Below are 18,649 nucleotides of genomic sequence, written 5' to 3'. Positions count from 1 at the left end.
TCTCTTTTGATACAGGGGCTTGGGGAAATAAAATTAAGTTGGAAAATAATAGGCACAAAGTAACTAAAAGTCAAGCATTCTTCAAATAGCCAGTAAGTAGTCTGTGAAATGCCTTGCTACAGCATCCTGTGAGAGTTAATGTCTTTCAAGAGCAACTGGGCACATTGGCAAAAAACCCTGTCAAATTATTAGATACAATCACTTTTGTCTTATGATGTTCCTTTTGTTGGAGGTGAGAAAAGCATTTTTTGAGAAGTGCCACTAGCTGTTAATTTCTCACATTCTCTGGCCATATCTATTTGTGGTCACTGTTGGAGCCAGAATCCTGGAGATTTGTTGTATGCTGACAAAGCCTTTCCATTTCATTGAACCCTTTTCTGAAGGATAAGCCACATCTTGCCAAGGCTCTCAGATACTCTAAAAGGGCAGCAGGCAATATGCTCCAGTGATAGATGATAAAAACTGTCCATAAACCTGTGCAAGAGGGTGGTTGTCTCACATGGGATGTGTTAAACTGATGAGAAGATGTGGTCCCTATCAGAGGGGCATCTTTTTATGAGGAGTTAAAGATTCTGAGCTGAAAAGTTCTGTGCAACTGCATGTGCCACTTGATGCACATCATGAGCAGGGTTGGTCCATGCCAGCAAAATGGTATGTAGTCTGTACAGTGAATATAGGCTGATCCCTAGCAATTGACCATGGAGAGGTATTTGTTCCATTAAATTGATTTTGAAGTCTGCACGGGCAAAAATCAAGAAAGTATGTGACCAAAAGAGTTTTCTGATGGACTAAATATCAAAATGGCATTGTTTGAGGATTATGTCTTCCTATAATAATAAAAATGTTATCCAAGCAGGAAAATAAATTGTTATTTTAAATAAATTGTGTTTCCCTTTTGAGTTCAAAAGTAAACAAGGCATTGAGAAGAACAAGGGGACTGTGTTGAAATTACTGCTGTTGTTATTAAAAACAACTCTTTGAGCCTGTGGCTATGTTGGAGGGAGTGATAAACATTTCAAAAATCAAAGGCTGATTTACAAGTGTTGAGCAACAGTGGTAAAAATTTCAAAGGAGCCCATGTCCTATTCAAGCTATGATTAATCTATCTTTTGTTCTTAAATTTAAATGCTATCAATTTTACTTTTAGGCAATGTTACTGTAGAAAGAAATATAGCCAAGACAATAGTATTTTCCTCATACAATATCTCTTCATGTGGTCAGGTTTGGCTTAGGTCAAGAGTGGTTATGCTTTGTTTATCTAATATAGAATTTTAGGAATATGCAACCACAGAGCTTTTAAATATTCATTAGTTTACACTCTGAATAGAAAAATGTAAATATTCTATCTGATTTATTAAAAATGTCAATGAAGCAATCATAATCTGGCAATTTAAAGGATTTGTTCATGGTTAGCATTCATTTTGGTCTTTCCCTAATCCCAGATCATAATTGAATCTAACTAACTTTCATCTGACATCATGAAGATTGACACTGTTCTAAATGTGTTTAATCTATTAATCTGAAAGGGATATCCTGACCTCTGAAGGCCACTGTGAAGGGAAATAATCTTGAACCATGGCATTTGATGAACAGTATTTGTATCACCCCCAAAAATAAGTGGATTTGGAGATTAAGTGGTGATTGCTAGAACAAACTAGCTTAGAGGTTGTTCTTCAAATGTGGTTATTATCTCAAGCTGTCTCAGAATATAGAGAAAGTTGGGTAAAATTATCCTTATGCCAATAAAAATAATTTGTTTATGTATGGCATATTCCTTAATTGTGAGGAACAATCAGGGGAATATTAATTGTCTCCTTGATAAAGAGACCAGTATTCAGTTACTCTTAGAGAACAGTAAAAAGTACTCTCCTGATTCAGCACAGAGTTCATTCAAGCCTATGAAAATTTGTATTAATATGATATATCATTGTTATAAAATTGCAGTGTACATAGTTAGCTCATGCAATAAAGTATAATTTAGCACTTTTATTTTCAAAGCATGATTGTGTGTGAACTCATTCTCAGATTGCAGTGCCTTCCCTTTTTGTATGGCCACAATTAACATTGTTTTTTTAACCATGTTTTTCTCCAGGAAGAACAAAATTTAATATTATAGACATGCCTGAAAGGAGATAATTGTGAAAAATAATCCTGTTGCTGTTTGGAGAGCTCTTGAACCATGCAGATCCCAAACAGAATGCTTTGGTGAATCTATATTTTGCTTGGAGAAACCATCACATGGAGAAGTTAATGGAGACAGACCTTAATCCCAAGCCCTTTTCCAGCTGGGGCATTGAACTGGCCAGAATTTTGAAGAGTATCCACTCAGTTGTTTCCTTCTAGTGAGCTCCCAAACAAAAGCCTTTAAGCCACCAAAGTTTGGTTGTATGAGAAATACAAGCTTAAGTGGCTTTTTAAGTAGCACAGTCTCAAAGTCACTAGCAATAAAAGTGTCTTATCAAAATTTTCCTGTGCTTGCTGCAAATCTTTGCATTCACACTTACATTCAGCTGTCTCAGAAACTTTCTGTGTTGCATCAAACTCTGTTCTGTGCCTTCTGCTCCTGATGAGGACTCTTGCCACTGCCTCTGAGTTGATATCTGGCTTCTGCCTGTGTTCTCCATCTGAACACATGCACCACCACTCAGAAAAAGGGCAATCTCCCATTCCTTTAAGGAGTGTCATTTGACATCCTGTTTTATTGAAGAACATAACATACAGACTGAGGACAAGCAAATCAAACATATGTAAGCATTTATCTGGTGGGGTTTGCAATTGTGCACAGGTCACTGCAAGGGGGGAGGCTTCCCTCTGATGCTGAAACATTGATTGCTTTATGCATACCCAAAATATATTTCTCCCACCTTAAATCACTGGAGGATTTTGTGGATGAGAAGAATGTTTTCACATATCAAAAATGGCTAAAGATTTCAAATTTTTAATGTTTTCACTATTCCAAAATTCATCCATATCTTTAAAATTCCAAGTGAGAAACATCACTGCGTATTTTATTTACATTTTATTTGTATTTCTAGAGGGTCTAAAATATATGTTGCCTTCATTTTTATATTTTAATGGGGTGGTTCTTCTCCTTTTTCATAGGCCTAACTAGCAAAAAGATGTGGTTCCTCATACACCAAAAATACGACAACATAATTGACAATAGGTATAGGTAGACATAGATATAGATTATATAGATAAAGATGATAGATATAGATACAGATGATATAGATAAAGATGACATAGATATACATAGAAATAAAGATGTCATAGATGTGACAGTGGAGAGAACATATTCTGTGCACTGTAACATATTTTAAGTTAGTTTGTGGATGGAAGGTCAAACTCGCCTCTGAAAGATGCCTACAGATTTCCACTGAAAATACTTGAAGTTACAGGGATTCCTGTGAGTTGAAAATATAGCCCTAAGATATGAACAGCCTTCCTCAAGAAGCTGAGCATGATAAAAGTCTGGGACAACTTAAAGTAGTAAGTCAAAAGTCAGTGTGAGTTCTCTGTGGTGGAAGCAGTGAGGGGAAAATAGAAATATGTTCCACAATAATTTATAGGTTTGGAAGATTAATGGAGAAAAAGGTGCAGACATACAACAGAGATAAAAAGCAGTATTATCCAGGCCAACACTCATACAGAGATCAAAGTTAATTTGAAAACAAGTGTTTAAAGAAAAAGCAAAGAACAGCTAAAATAAAGAGAGGGTAGCACTGAGGAAAAGAAATAACATTTTAAAACAGATTAACAATTGCAGAAAAGAAGAACAGAAATGAAAAAAGGAGAAAATGCCTCTGGAATTTGCTGATATAATTTAAAAGTATCTTGATGTGAGAAATATTTCAGAAAAGCAGACTATTTATTTAGATGAAATTATGCACCAGTAGAAGATAAAGAAAATTACTAGTGGAAATGTGAAATGTGATGCAGTTGCATGAAAGTGTGGAAAAGGGAATGCTCCAAGTAATCCAGATGCAGAAGGTATGTGACCATTGGGGAGGAACATGTATCCCTCTTGATCATGACACTGAGTTTCAGCCTTGCATTAGAAAAATCTCCTGCCATTTTCCAAATTGCATGCACTTAGGACACTTTTCCAAATGTTTTAGAGGTTATGGAGTTTGAAAAGGAAGGCTGTGAAATGGGGAAAAGGGGGACATTAGAAACTGTATCAGAAAAAGCAGCACATGCCCGTTCCTCCTACTCTGACCTTGTGTCCTCCTATAGAGCCTCCTGTAAAAGTGCTGCTTTCTCTTTTCATAATGGATTCTCAGGATGCTGCAGCTGTTAAAAATGCTCATGGTCTTTTGATTACAAAGCAGGGAAACATCTTGTAGACATATAAGAAGGTGTCATTTCTACCTTTCTGGCATTAATGAAACCCAAAAAACACTGAAACACTTCAAAGGGAAGTTGAGATCTTGGACAGAATTAGGAAGAAATCTGTAAGAACAGTATAAGTCTGAGAAATCCTGCTCTCAAGAAGAGCTTAGATGAATTTGATTTTATCTTTGTCAAGGTCAAGAAGTACTTGTACAAAGAGAAGGACTCAGATGCAAATTTTTTTTTAAATCAATTTAAAAAAAGGATAATAGAATACTGTAGCTAATTAGAAACAGGAGAATAAGTATAAATAATACTAATTCTAAGAAATTTTGTTCCTGGTATTTTTAAATACAGCTTGAAGTCTCTCAGGTACATACACTGCATGCTGGGAAGTTGTGCACTTGATGACTGGGTCAGGTTTCATGGTATTTGGCATATGAGAAATCAGATTAGATTATCATAATAATGCATCTGATTTTATAATGTAAGTCCTATCTTAAAACTTACTATTACTGAAAAACTCTTTCTTTTTCACACTGTATTATATCTGATGTATTTTCTTCTTTGATAAGGTAGATTATTAACTCTGAATACATACAGGCTCTTGTGTTATATAATGGACTTTCTCTGGCACCTTTTGCTGCATTTTTGACAGCTTGAAGAAGCATTGTGATCATCTTTGATTACCACAAGTTAGCAAGGTAGTTATGCTTTCAGAGCTTTGTAGTATGGTCATGATGACACAGTGAGAGACATTTAACTAACTGCTCAGAAGCTTTTGTGCTGCTTAGAATTCAATCTGTACTCAGTCAGGCTCATATTTTCACCATGCTGAAAGGAAAGGGGCTCTCTTCCAGCTTGTGCTCCTGTGCACAGACACACACACATACATTTTATAAAGTTGCCATGTCAATGTATTTACGTGCATGAAACACTTCTAAAAACAGTATCTGTGTCCATGAATGTTGAACTTAGTCATGCAAAGGTTTTTTGTTCACTGAGTGAGTAGAAAGAAATTCTGTAGAATCACAAACTATTCTGAGTTGGAAGGGTCTCCCAAGGATCACCAAGTCCAGCTCCTGGCCCTGCACAGGACAGCCCCAAGAATCCCAACTATTTGCTTTCTTGAGCTCAGTCAGGCTTGGTACTGTGCCCACTTCCCTGGAAAAGCACTGCAAGCTGCTTCACATGAAGTCATTAGGCAAACTGTAAGAATCCAAGAAACTTTCTCACACTTTGGAGATACTTCTCTGTGTTATTGATTTTTATGCTTCCTCTGAGGCTGTCACTCTTTGTGCTCAGTGGGATGAAGTCTACATCTTTTGTAACAAGTATTCAGCAATCCAATGTTTACACTGAACAGCAAGCAGCAATCCCTAAAACAGCTCATTCTTTTTCTTCTCTGTGTTCAGAGTATTGTCAGGGTCTTCCTTTAGCCCCTGTTATTCTGTATGTTTATTCTGTATGTTTATTCTGTCACTTACAGATATAATCTGTTGAACTTCGTACCAGTTTGGACACATAATATTTGCAGATGACTTGTGCATCTTTAGTATTTCATTGAATTGCACTATATGCAGAGATTTAGGGGAGAAAGTTATGTCTTTAGCTCTTAAATCAGATGACCTGTTAAATATGCAGTGGACTCTCAGGCATTTCTGGAAGCAGTTTATAGTCTTTGCATGTACTTTAACCCAGCCTGATTGACAACCTTAACTATAAATGTAGGTCATTCAGACATATATAACTTATCTTTCAGACTTCTAGTTAACTGACTGCAGGAACACAACATCCCAGTTCCCACTTGACATTTCAGCCCACCCAGGTATTTTTTGTTACATTGATCTGTGAAAGCTTCAGAGATTCTTACTGTTTTTAACAATATCCCTCATTCAGCTGTGTACTGGATATTTTGCTGTAGGCTAAAACCACCCCCTTTTTATACACTATAATTCACCTGGGTTGCCCTGAAGTGATGTCAGAAATACTTGTGCTTCCTCATTTATTTTTCCCCCTCCAGAAGATGCTCAAATGTTGCCCATGAAATAAGCTCAGAAAGTGTTGCACACTGAATACCCTGGCCTCTAGGGCACAGTCTGTCAGTGCTTAGGGCACAACCCATGTTCAGAATCTGATAATTTACCTTTGTTTTTTTGAGTACCATTTCATGACATTTTGAGTTGACTGGGAGACCTGATGGCTGTTGAAAGTGCTACTTTTCTCCTTCTGGAATTTATTGATTATCTCATCCAAAGCCTTTAATCTCCCACAAATGTTTATTCTTTCCTTTGAGCTATCTTATGAGGAACTGAAAAGAGTACACAGATAGTATCATGCAGACCTTGCTCTCTGGAGCAAACAGCCTGCTCTGCTCCAAGGCCAGATCAATAAGGATGCTGATTTTTAGCTCTGGATTGGCAGTGAAGCTATGCAGGAAGAAGTTTTCCTAAGGCTGAATAGTAGAGTAGCAATTGTTTGGGTTATAGGTGGCTTTGGGACCTCATGGAACCCCACTTTGGCACCACTACATTTGATTTGGTATGAGAACTTTATTGCAGTCTCATGAATTTTAAAAGACTCTCATATTCCTCCATTTTATGTGTTTGTTGGTTTTTCTTATTTTCTCCTGCTAAACCTGTTCAGTTGCATAGGAACAGTCATTAGAACTGGAACCAGGCACTTTTCCCTGAAGAGGCAAAGTTGAGTGCTGGGTTTTATTCTGCTCTTTGGAGTTCTGGGATGTTTGATGCCCTGTTTTGAGTCAATGGCTTCCTTACCAGGCTCTGGGATATTCTCTGCCTGTTCTACTGCAGGAAGAAAACAAACTCACTCTAACTTAATAATGGCTAACTAAGCTGGGATAGGACTTACTTTAGAGCACTTTTCTTCAGACTTCTTTTCTTCAGTGAATTCTCAACCATCTTTATCAGGTATTGGCATGGAATGTCCTGGTAGGAACTGTGTTTGACTGAGTGCTGGCAAAGTTTAGCTGCATGGTCAGCACACAGCACAGGGTGGAGTCTGCAACACCAACCAGATCCCATGAATTAGAGAGGCTCAAGCTCTTTCCCCATATGCACCTTAAAGGATTTTGGTCTTTGACACACATTGTTAAACAGTCAGATCTTACTATAGTTTTTATGACAGTGGTGAAGGGGTCTTCATTCTTACATGGATTCTGCCAGGGAGTGTTGTGGATATCTTTGACAAACTAAGCATAATTTCAACAAATAAATGCAACTCACAGCCTGTTCTGCAGAAGTGATGAGAGGGGCCAGTAGTGTATTCTCTCTTGTGCATTTCTGAGTCTTGATCTGCTTTTATGAGCATCAGGGTTTAACCCAATCAGCAACTAAGCCTCATACAGCCACTAACTCACTCCTGTCTAGTGGGATGGGGAGGAAATTGGAAGGGTAAAAATGAGAAAAATCATGCGTTGAGATAAAAACAGTTTAATAGGGAAAGCAAAAGCCACGCACACAGGCAAAGCAAAACAAGGAATTAATTCACCACTTCCCTTGGGTGACTTGGGAAGGCAAACACCATCACTTCCTCCTTCTTTCCCCAGTTTTATGCACTGAGATTGATATCTTATGGTCTGGAATATCCTTTGAGTCAGTTTGGGTCAGTTTTGGTTGTGTCCCCTCCCAGCTTCTTGTTCAAAGGACAGCCTCTTACTAATTACTGTGAAGAAAATTAACTGCTCCAGCCAAAACCAACAATTTCAGCCCTGGGACTTGAATGCACAAGGGATTTGTGCAGTAGCTGTACTGTTGTTCAGAGAAGGAAAAGAGAAAAGACTGAACCTGTCTTTGAAGTTAGAATCTGCAGAGCAGCTGTAAGAGCAGGCATAGAGTGCAGTAATAGATCATGTCCTTTTTCCTCAAGTTTCTACTGTGTCCTTCATATAGAGATATATATATATGATAAAAGTCTGCCTGTACAGAGATCTTTTTAAATTATATATTTGCAGTAATTTATTGAAAACTGTGATATACTCTGCACCACAAGACTTAAAAGCTGTTACTGAGAAGATAGCACAACAATAAATAAGACTCAAGTGATTTTGTAGTATTCAGGCTTGGTGCTGTCTAATTCAGTCTCAAATTCAGAGCAAAAATCTTAGTGGTTGTATTTTAGAAGCCCTGATAACAAAGAATAGGATGAAAAGAAAGAAAAGCAGTGAATAGGAAAAGTCAGCAACTTGGAAGACAATTTGTAGATATCAGGGTGAGTCAGACAGATGCATGTCTATCCTACAAAATAGGTTTCTTCCTTCAGGCAGGAAAGCAGCATCACTCCCTTTTTTCCCTCCTTCACTTCTTCCTTTGATACTATACTGCTGGACTGCACTCATTACTATAATTTTTCTGTTTTCCTACCTCTATTATTGAATTTCTTACAAAACAGTTGATAATGAGGATAGCTATCCTTGTCCTGGATGAAGCCTTATCCATTCTAAGCATACAGTTGGACCTAAAATCTGAAACATTTTCTGAACAATTTCCTGCTGCCATTCAGGCTTTTAAATTTTGCTTGTTTGGATTTTTTTTATCAGACAAGGCAAAACACAGAGCACATATAAGGTGAAATAAATTACTTTTGATGTCCTGAGTTAATAAGTCCTCTAGAATTGTGGACAGATATAAAATGCTATGCATAGACTGTGAAGCATGAATTTAATCTGTCCTTTTAGTTATTTTCCTGATGGCAACCTGCAGTAGACAACTCCCTTGCCCCAAATGAAGCTGTCAGAATACATCAGCACTGTTCCAGTTGTTTCCACAACTCCTCAGCCCTGCAATATATGCCCAATCCTCTGTGTAGCATATGCACTATGCCTGCCATCAATTACAACTGCATCATGTGGGCATATTTTCACAGATACTGTAGGATCAACGTGGTCTTCTGTTGTCTAGAGGACAAATCAATCCACAGTCTTAGGGATGCAGTTTCTAGCACCAGGAACCTGTATTCCACATAGATCTTTTCTTCTCTAGCCTGTAAGTTTTGCACTGGTGGAGACCACAGGGGCATTTGCTCCACCCTGATTTGCAGCAGTTTAACTGAGAAGGGATTTGAGGACCAGGAAATGAAGCAAGTGTTTGGTAACCAACTGGGAATGCAATATCTCTGAACAAATGTGCCTACACTTTAGGCAGTTTCTGTTACATATATTGGCATTTCTAATCTACTAACAGAGAACATTTTAATTGTACTTGTCTTATCAAACCTGCATAAAACAGAAAATCTGCTGAGTTCTTCAAGATGCTCCTTTGTTTTAAGCACAGAGACATTTATTGAGGTCTTCCCAGATTTATTAATAATGCTATTAATATTCTTTTTGCACAGAGCAGGAGTGGAAAAGTGCCTGGTACTCATGGGTGTTTCATTATTTAAAATGTAAATAAGAAAGGCTGCAAGAAATTAACCATCTCAGCAGGAAAAAAGGAACAAACCTTTAGTCTGACAGATATGGGCTTATCACTGTTTCCCTCATTACAGCATATGAAATACTTTATAGTCCTGTATTTGTAACATCAACAAGAATATTTTTTCTTTGTTCATCCACAAAATTATCCACCTGCCTGTTTCTTTAGGAAAGGAATCTAGATGCAGATTTTCTGAATAGCCTGTAAATTGATTGTATTTTCACAGAGTTATGAAAAAACTTTCCTTGATTCATCCCTTACTTTCTCCTTGGCTGAGCTGACTGGGTAGGGCAAAGAAAAGGCAAAGGTAAACATATTTCACCTGTAACCACTGAGGCCTTGGGGAGCTCTGCATGTGGAGCTATCTGTGACATATACAAAAATATAAAGAGGAGGGACATGAGCTTTCTTTTGGGCCTGTGCAGCTCAGAGGTTTCTGCTCTTGATGGGTAAGTCCGTGTCAAACTGAGCTGAGAAGGATTTAACTGGCTGGAATTTGGCAGCTTTCCTGTATTTCACATATTTCATATCCTGTTGCAGCCCTGCACTCATGTGACTATCAAGTTGATGTCAATTGGTATCCACATTATAGAAGATGTTTCTCTATGGATTCTTTAACTGAGCAGCACTGTTCTCCCAGCTAGTCCATGTTTGTTTTCAGGTATTAAGAAATCACAGTCAAAGTGCTCTGAGAGCAGGTCCAAGTGACATGGGTCACTCTTCCCTCTGGATAGTTTTGGACATTAGATATCAGTGCACCACACACAGGAACCTCAGCTGCTTTCCTGTGGTTCTTGTCACTGGTACCTGCCCCAGGGAGGGCAAGGACTAAGTAGAGGACAACTGTGCACTTCCCAAATCTGCAGCTGGTGATTTTGTACAGCAGTAAAGAATTTGGTCTAGTTATGTATGTCACAACTGCTTGAGGTTTGAAAATTGCATCACACCACTGCCTGGTCATACAATCACATAATTTTTCAGGTTAAAAAAGACTGATGATTGGGTTCAGCTATTAATCCAGCACTGCCAAGTCCACCACTAAATGCCTCTTACCCACACTAAATGTCTTTTAAATAATTTCAGGAATGGTTAGCCTACCATTTCCTGGAGCACTTTGTTCCAGAGTTTGACAGCCCTTTTAGTGAAGAAATGTATCCTAATATCCTAACTTGAGGCCATTTCCTCTTGTCCTACTGTTTGTTACTTGGGAGAAAATATCACCCCCACCTGGCTACAAATTCCTTTCAGGCAGTTACAGAAATCAATAAAGTTTCCCTGAGACTCATTTTCTCCAGGCTGAACAACCCCAACTCCATCAGCCTCTCCTTGTAAGACTTGGGCCCCTGACCCTTCACCAGCTCTGTTGCCCTTCTCTCCAGCACCCCAACATCCCTTTTGTCATGAGATCCCCTAAACTGGACACAGGATTTGAGATGTGTGCAGAGTACAGGGGCTGTACCTCCCTGGTCCTGGTGCTCACATTTTGCTGATCCAGGCCAGTTAATCACAGGATGTCATTGGCCTTTTGGACACCTGGGCACACCCTGGCTCATGTTCAGCTGCTGTTGACCAGCACCCCCAGGTCCTTTTCTGCTGGGTCACTTTCCAACCCCTGTGACCCACCTGTGGCATGCAGGGGATTGTTATGACAGAGGTGCAGGGCCAGGCACCTGGCCTCGTTGGCCTCCACCCATCAGTCCAGCCTGTCCAGATCCCTCTGCAGAGCTTCCCACCTCCCAGCAGATCAAAACTCCCACCCAGCTTGTTGTCATCTGCAAACTGACTGAGGATATGCTTAATCCCCTTGTCCAGATCACTGCTACTTCACTGGATATTTATCATGACTGAAAAGTGAAAATTAAAGCAAGGCAGATTACATGCAATTACTGTAGATTTCAAGCATGAGCTGTATTTCTTCATCCCTTAACAGAGGCTATGGCAGGAAGCCTTTGGAAGCTGTATGCCCAATCAGGACTCCAGAACCTGCAGAGTGAATACAGTTGGGCAGGATTTGGATTTTACTGAGACTCTCTGCTTACTTCTTAAGGATTTAACAGCCATAGGAGATGCATCTTAAGAGTAGTAAACAAAAATCAACATAGCACAGAAGACAGAGTAATTTTTATGTCAAAAGCATGAGACAAGAGGAGCAATCATTAATATTCACTCTTGAACTTCAGTTTGAATAATCCCAGCCTTGAGTACTACACATGTATGGAATGATGGTGCCTTTTGCAGTCTTGTGTATAGGACTAGAGCAAAATAAAGAAATTGCTGTGGCAGATTTCAACATATGAAAAAGTGTTTGAGCTGAAAGATTATTTTACAATAGGTAAGTACAGCAAAGATACTTGTCTGTGTTTATGTTTGCTTCTCAAAGGTTCAGCATCTTTTTAAAATAATGGGCAAAAAAATGGTTGTCCTTTATTCACATCACCTGCATTCATTTACTGGAACAAGCTAAACTGACCTCATGACAGACTTACATACTTTTTCATCTGTGGAAACTACAAAAGAAATAATTCTCATCCTTTTGTACTTTTATTCTCTTTTTATAACTACTTTCAAAGACACTTTGTCATCTAAAATTCTGACTAAAAAGGGAACTATTGGCTCATACTTTCCTGAGCTTCTGGAGCTTCTGCTGTTGTTGAAACTTTGAAGGAATTACTACTTTTGAGTGTTTTCTTTCTCAGCCTCTTTTATTACCTGAATTGGGAGTGGTTGTGTTATTCTTTTTAGCATTTATTGGTGCTGAGTGCTCAGAATCTCTGAGGGAGTGAGGTGGGGATAAGAGAAAAAAACCAAAGCAAATGCTCTTAAACTGGAATTATGGAGGAAGCATGTATTTTATATGACAATAAAATAGTAAGAATACCAGTTCTGAAGGTTAGAAAATACAAAGATAAAGCCACTTCTTTAGAGATTACCCTAAAATATTTGATAGTCTCACATAATGCACTAAATATTGCTGACACATCACTTGCCATCTTAAAATTTATCTGCCATGTTGTCTATAAGGTATGCTATCCCTCATCCTATTTATTGTCCCACACATGCAGTTAACTATTAATGAAAGGACAAAACTATATGGATTATTAAACAAATGATATATGGAGCTGTCAACTTAAATGCATGATAGCTGAAATGTAGATTAATTTAGTATATGTCAATATATGGAAATCACTTGAATTATGCCACCACAGCAAAAAGATCAAAATGATTCAACTTGAGTACCTAAGGTTAGGGACCTAAATCTGTACTTGGGCAACTGCTGTTCAGGGCTGCCAGGTGTTAAACATGCAGCTCACAACCTTCACTTAGCTCAGCAAAGACTGAGATTGCTAATCTGAAAATAAGATCATCTGACTTTTGTGCTACTCTGCCTAACTCTTGGCTTCAGTTTGAAAACTTTGTCCAGAGGTATCTGAGGAAGTGAGGGTTAAACTTCTGTCCCTTCTGTCAGCTTGACTGAGATTTATTGTCTAATGCACTTCCTCCAAAGAAAGATGTTTAATGCTATTGATTGCAAAGTTGCCTACTTAAAATAGCATAATGTGACAAATGATGGATACCACATAGAGCAAAATTGTAAGGTAATTCAATATATGGGCATGTATGGTATGTATATCAGAGTAGCAGCTTCATTTTTCATGAGGGTGAGTTAGGAGGTCATCTATTTCACTTAAAGGCATTGAAGCTTTTTGTTAGTTTGACAGCCATTATGGGCTTGATACTGTTATTCAAGGCAGTCATTAAACTCCTATTGACCTAAAGTGGGTAGGAGTGGGGCCAAGCTTTAGAATATGCAAAGCAGACACTATGAGATGAAAAGAACCTGATGGATAATGCTGCAGAGTGAAAAAACATTATGGTGGCTGCTATATATAAACAATAAAAATCTTAAGAAATATCTGATGTTTTCAAATGTTTTGTACCACAGTGTTACTTCTGTTAAAAATTTTCCTGCTAAACTTGGGATTTTCTCAATCTTTAAAGAAATTTATGCAACTTTGTACTGTTGTTTTTGTTTTGCATCAGAGAGCAGATTAACTGCTTACACTTTTTAATGCTGTGTTTATTCTTAGATAGGGATTGTTTGATGGTCTGTAAGCCTTACAAAAAACAGTGGTTTTAAGAGCATTTAGACTAATTCTTAAATCTGTATTAGGAAAATCAGTTAGGAAGAATGCAAAGAAAACTGTTTCTGGAAACATGTATGTTTATTAATGAAGTCAGTAAAAGAGACAAATATAGGAGAAAAAGAATACTGCTATCATTGCGATGTGTTTTGTGCTCCAGCACAAAACCAAACCCAAACCTTTTCATTTATTATTATTATTTTCTTTAATCTGGCATGTGTCATTGGTCTCTTTCCTTATTTGCAGCTTGCTGTGAAGCTTTGGGGTATTTGCTACACGTGCTTAGGAGTAGACAGAAAGAAGACTGGGACTGGTCTGATGTACAAAAGGGCTTCTGCCCTCTTGCAGATGTGTATTTCAGCTTGGCACACCCACCTAGATAGTTCTCATCTTCAAGACTTGAGGAAGACCCAAGTGCAGGGCTAGACCAAGGGACTGCTCTGTTATCCTGCTAATTACTGTTCCCCCAGGTACAGGAGCTCCTCAATTGTTAGCAATGGTTTTCATGGCTATCTTTGGAGAAGCAGGATGTTGCTGGAAGCCAGAAGCCTGGGAATTTTGAACTTTCTGTGCTTTCTGACACTGACCCTGAGGGAACACAGCTTTTGACTTGAGGCCTTGGAGAAGGCTCCCAAATTTGAGTGATGGAGTTAAAATCATGGATGTGTAGTTTAATTTCACATGGGGGAGGGTTTTGAATTTGGGGTTTTAGAGTATAGTAATGGGTATGGGACAAGATGGATGCTCTTGGGTGTTGTCTCTTTCTTCCTTCTTCTTCCTTCTTCTTCATGGCTTCAGGTAGTTTTTGCTTGATAGAAAATTCTGCAGTGTTTCACAGGTATTTGGTTATTGGGTCAAAAGTATAAATAATATAGATGTTAGTCATAATTAGATAGTTAGGCTTTAAAAGACCTTGTAACTGGCTAGATTCACCTCCATTTTCTCACTTTTGGCTTGACATCTAGAAGTGCTGAAGAACTCTGTGCTTTAAATAAGATTTAATAAACAACCAAGTCTGAATGAGAAATCTGTCTCCTTCATGTGTTAGTCCTGACTCTGAGTGAAGGCAGAAGAAAATGAGGATGAGCCTTTAATTAGGTGGTGCTGCAAACCCCTTATAGGATGTGAGGAGGTGGAGAATACAGAATTTCTACACTGAATGAATCTGCATTTGGCCTGAAACACTGTTTAGGTAGCTCAGTGATATTTCTGACTGCACAATGAGAGTAATCCAAGATTTTATGCAGGATGTGGAGAGTCATCCCCATCTTTCACACTGAGGCCATTTGAGTTAAATGCTCTGACACCAACACCTCCATGTTTGGTTTTCAGGAATCAATAGCATGTTAATTTTTAAAAATTGTACTTAGATATAACTTTGCTTCAGTATTCCACACCTTTTGCAATTAAGAAAGTAACTTCAGGATCTGAGGTAATGCAATGAAATAGTAGGTCAGGTTTAAATCCAATGTTATGTTCCTTGAAACACTGTGGAGTTTAAACTCAGAATAAGTTTTATAAAAAACTTACTATGGTTTGAGCTCTGTTACAGTTTTAATTCAAAGTGGGGTTAAATGAATAAATTATCTTATTTTATAAGACAGTAGACAAAATGCAGAAGCTCAGAGAATATTTGCTTTGGGTTTTGCTTATTCAAGCTCAGAAAGACAGAGAAGACTGCAAACACACCTGTCATAAATCATGGATATATTCCAAAAATATCCTGCAAAGTAAACACTTTCAGTTCTACAAATTGGTATATGATGTTTTATATCATTAATTTGAAAGGTTATTTTTATATGTAGCCTTATTTAAAAACATATTTTAAATGAAAGGAGATTTTGAAAATAAAAAGCAGTAGAATCTGCAGATTCAAGTGGATAAGTAAGTTCAAACAATGCAAATATAGCACTCTAAGGACTTTCTTCACTCCATCTTTGTTTGCAATAATTTTAACCTTTTTACTACTCCCAGAAGAGTCAAGGGAATTTAGCAAAGGATATCAGATTTTCTGTAATCCTTTAATGAAGGCTTTGCTTGACTGTAGTTTGCTGTTAAGCAAGGATTAATTAATTAATTAATTAATCAAATCTCATGTTGTTGCTTTGACATTTCCAGACATAGAACAAAAGAGAAGGTCAGAGTTGTTGCCTGAAATCCTACAAACAGAAGACATGATGGTTTCTCCCCTGTTCATTTATCAGAAAGCACTTGGTTTAAATTTAGAAAGCTTATTTATAACATACATGTCTTAAATTCTGAGTACTGTTTCCTCTGCTTTGAGGTCCTTGTTACAAACATTTTGTTATAAGCCTAAGATTGTCTATAACTTAGAACACTGCAGTGAGTACTCAAGTGTAGTTAATTCTGATCTATTTAGACTTGCACTGTTAAACTAAATAGAAAGATTAATTGTTTTTTAATTATACACTCCAGTAAAGGTATCACAGTTGACTAAGTTTTGTCTACTAGAGAACAATTTTAGCAAGTGCTGTCTCCTTTCGTTATTTTGGAGTTCAAGTCTGTCATGTGAATTACCTGTCACCCAGCAGTTCAGGAGCTCTTTGTTGTAATAATGCATTTATTCTAATTCCAGAACCGTTTCAAAATGTGTGTCTGGACTACTTAATTATGTAGAAGATAAAAAGTAGTTCAGACTACTACTGTCTGAGGTACCTTCAGTAGGTTTTGTCTTTGAGATCAGACTCTCTCTGGAATCCTGAAGAGGAGTACTAGAAAGGAATCCATGTTTTTAGCTGTTTCCAATGCAATATAATTTTTTCTATTTGAAAAGATCTAGACACATTTTATTATTTGAGAACATTTGTCACCGATACTTCAATTTTTTATTTAACCAGGTATCTATTTTCAGTCTTTCTGTCATCCTTATTGTTCCATCTTTACTTTTTCTTCAGTTGTGAACAAGACTGACAGCTTGCTGCTTTTCTACCAGCCCTAATGATCTCTGAGCCACTGCCTGTAAACTGACACGGGGAAAAATTGCTCAAAGGACTTATGACACTTTAGAAGCTGTGATGGATGACTTTCAAGGCTGCTGCTGCTGCCTTTTCCCTTTTTTTCCCTTTCTTATTTGAACTGTGACTTATTCCTTTCTGCTAATTCTTTCTGAGCTGTGTAGAAAAAATAAGGGAATGTTCAAACAGACATACAATAGACTTTAAGGATTTAATTAATTACTTTTCTGAGATATGTTGGTTAGCAATGGGTTTAAACCAGACCAGATGTGCTTTTCTCATGGCCCCAAACAAAAAGCATAGTCTGGGTTTTGAGCACTGATTAATAAAGTGCCTAAATACAAGGTTATAGAATATTGGATGCCCAGCTGGAAAACATGATCTTTAGGAGCAGAGCTAATAGCAATGGGAAAGTAAATCAGCTGAAACCTGTTTTGTAAAACTGGTGTTTGTTTCAGAATTTGCACAACGTGTGAGTAGACCTGCAAGCTCCCTGGGTCTTGTGTGACAGGAAGAAGAGATTGGAACAGACAGAGGAGAATCTGGAGCCTTCCTTACAACCAGTGGCCAGAAAAGGAAGCTCACCCTCTAGCAAGACTGTTGATGCTCAGAATCAAATGTTTAAATGATGGACTGCTTTCTGAGATTTATTCATTCTGCACTGGCACTGTGTGTAAGTTGACATTCAAAATGCATTAACACAGTGCTACTTGATGTACTGTATTATGCAGCCTATCAGTTTTGAAATGGAGTTCAGCCTGTCAGCAAAATCCTCCTTGCTGTACTCAAATAAACTTAGGCAGCCTTGGATCAAGGTGGCTTAAGGCACCTACATAATTTTAATGGCTCTACAATGTTTATTTTCTATTGGGTCTGTCATACTTGGGCTCTATAGGATCTTTCTCCACATGTGAACATACAGACATTCTCACTTGTGTCCACAGGGCTAAAGTATTGATGCAAAATAAAATATCTTTAATTCCTATGCTTACTCAATGTCATTACTTATATGATCTTCCTTTATGTCTTTTCCTCTGTGCTTGATGACTAATTTTTTTAGGACTTTTCAGCACACAGTATTAAGTGATTTTTACCCCATATAATAAGATATCTAATTCCGGAAAAAATCCATCACAGATTTCAATGTTGCACCTCAATAAGCATTAGAAAAAAAACAGTTTTTCTTAATTGTTTTGTACTACTAGACTTCCTCAGGCCTGGATAACTTCTGATGTGATCTGTGGTGAGATCTGATCAACCCAGTGATTACAATAGCAAGTTTGAGTAACATCAAGTACAGACAACTTCCCAGGAAAAGTCCATATCTTGTTATTATAATGACTGACATGGATTTTTACAGAATAGTTTACTTTTTATTGTAAAATCAAAATTCTTCACTGCTCAGGAATGAAGGACACCAAAGCCCACCTCTGAGGCCTCTGCATGATATCCTGCCCTTAAATTCAGGGAGATCTTCTTTCTTCCTGTTCTTTGGTTGGCTCTTCTTGCTTCAGAGAACATATTTTATTGTCAGTAATTGAGAGTTTTTCTGGCTAGTGATTTGGATAATTGAGATGACTCTGTATGTATTAATATTTACCAGGTTCTCACAGCAATCTTTCTTCCATGACTACTTCTGTATTTTCCCCATTACTTATAAGGCATACATCACTAGTCTTTCATTCAGCAACATGACAGCTTCAAATCCTTCTGAGGCTCCATTGAATGAGAGGTTGTTATTCTTGTCAGTCTGCACGGGGCTTCC

The sequence above is a fragment of the Oenanthe melanoleuca genome, chromosome 1A, assembly GCF_029582105.1.
Source record: "Oenanthe melanoleuca isolate GR-GAL-2019-014 chromosome 1A, OMel1.0, whole genome shotgun sequence".
In the NCBI taxonomy this organism is placed as follows: Eukaryota; Metazoa; Chordata; class Aves; order Passeriformes; family Muscicapidae; genus Oenanthe; species Oenanthe melanoleuca.
Note: the sequence above shows the minus strand (reverse complement) of the source record.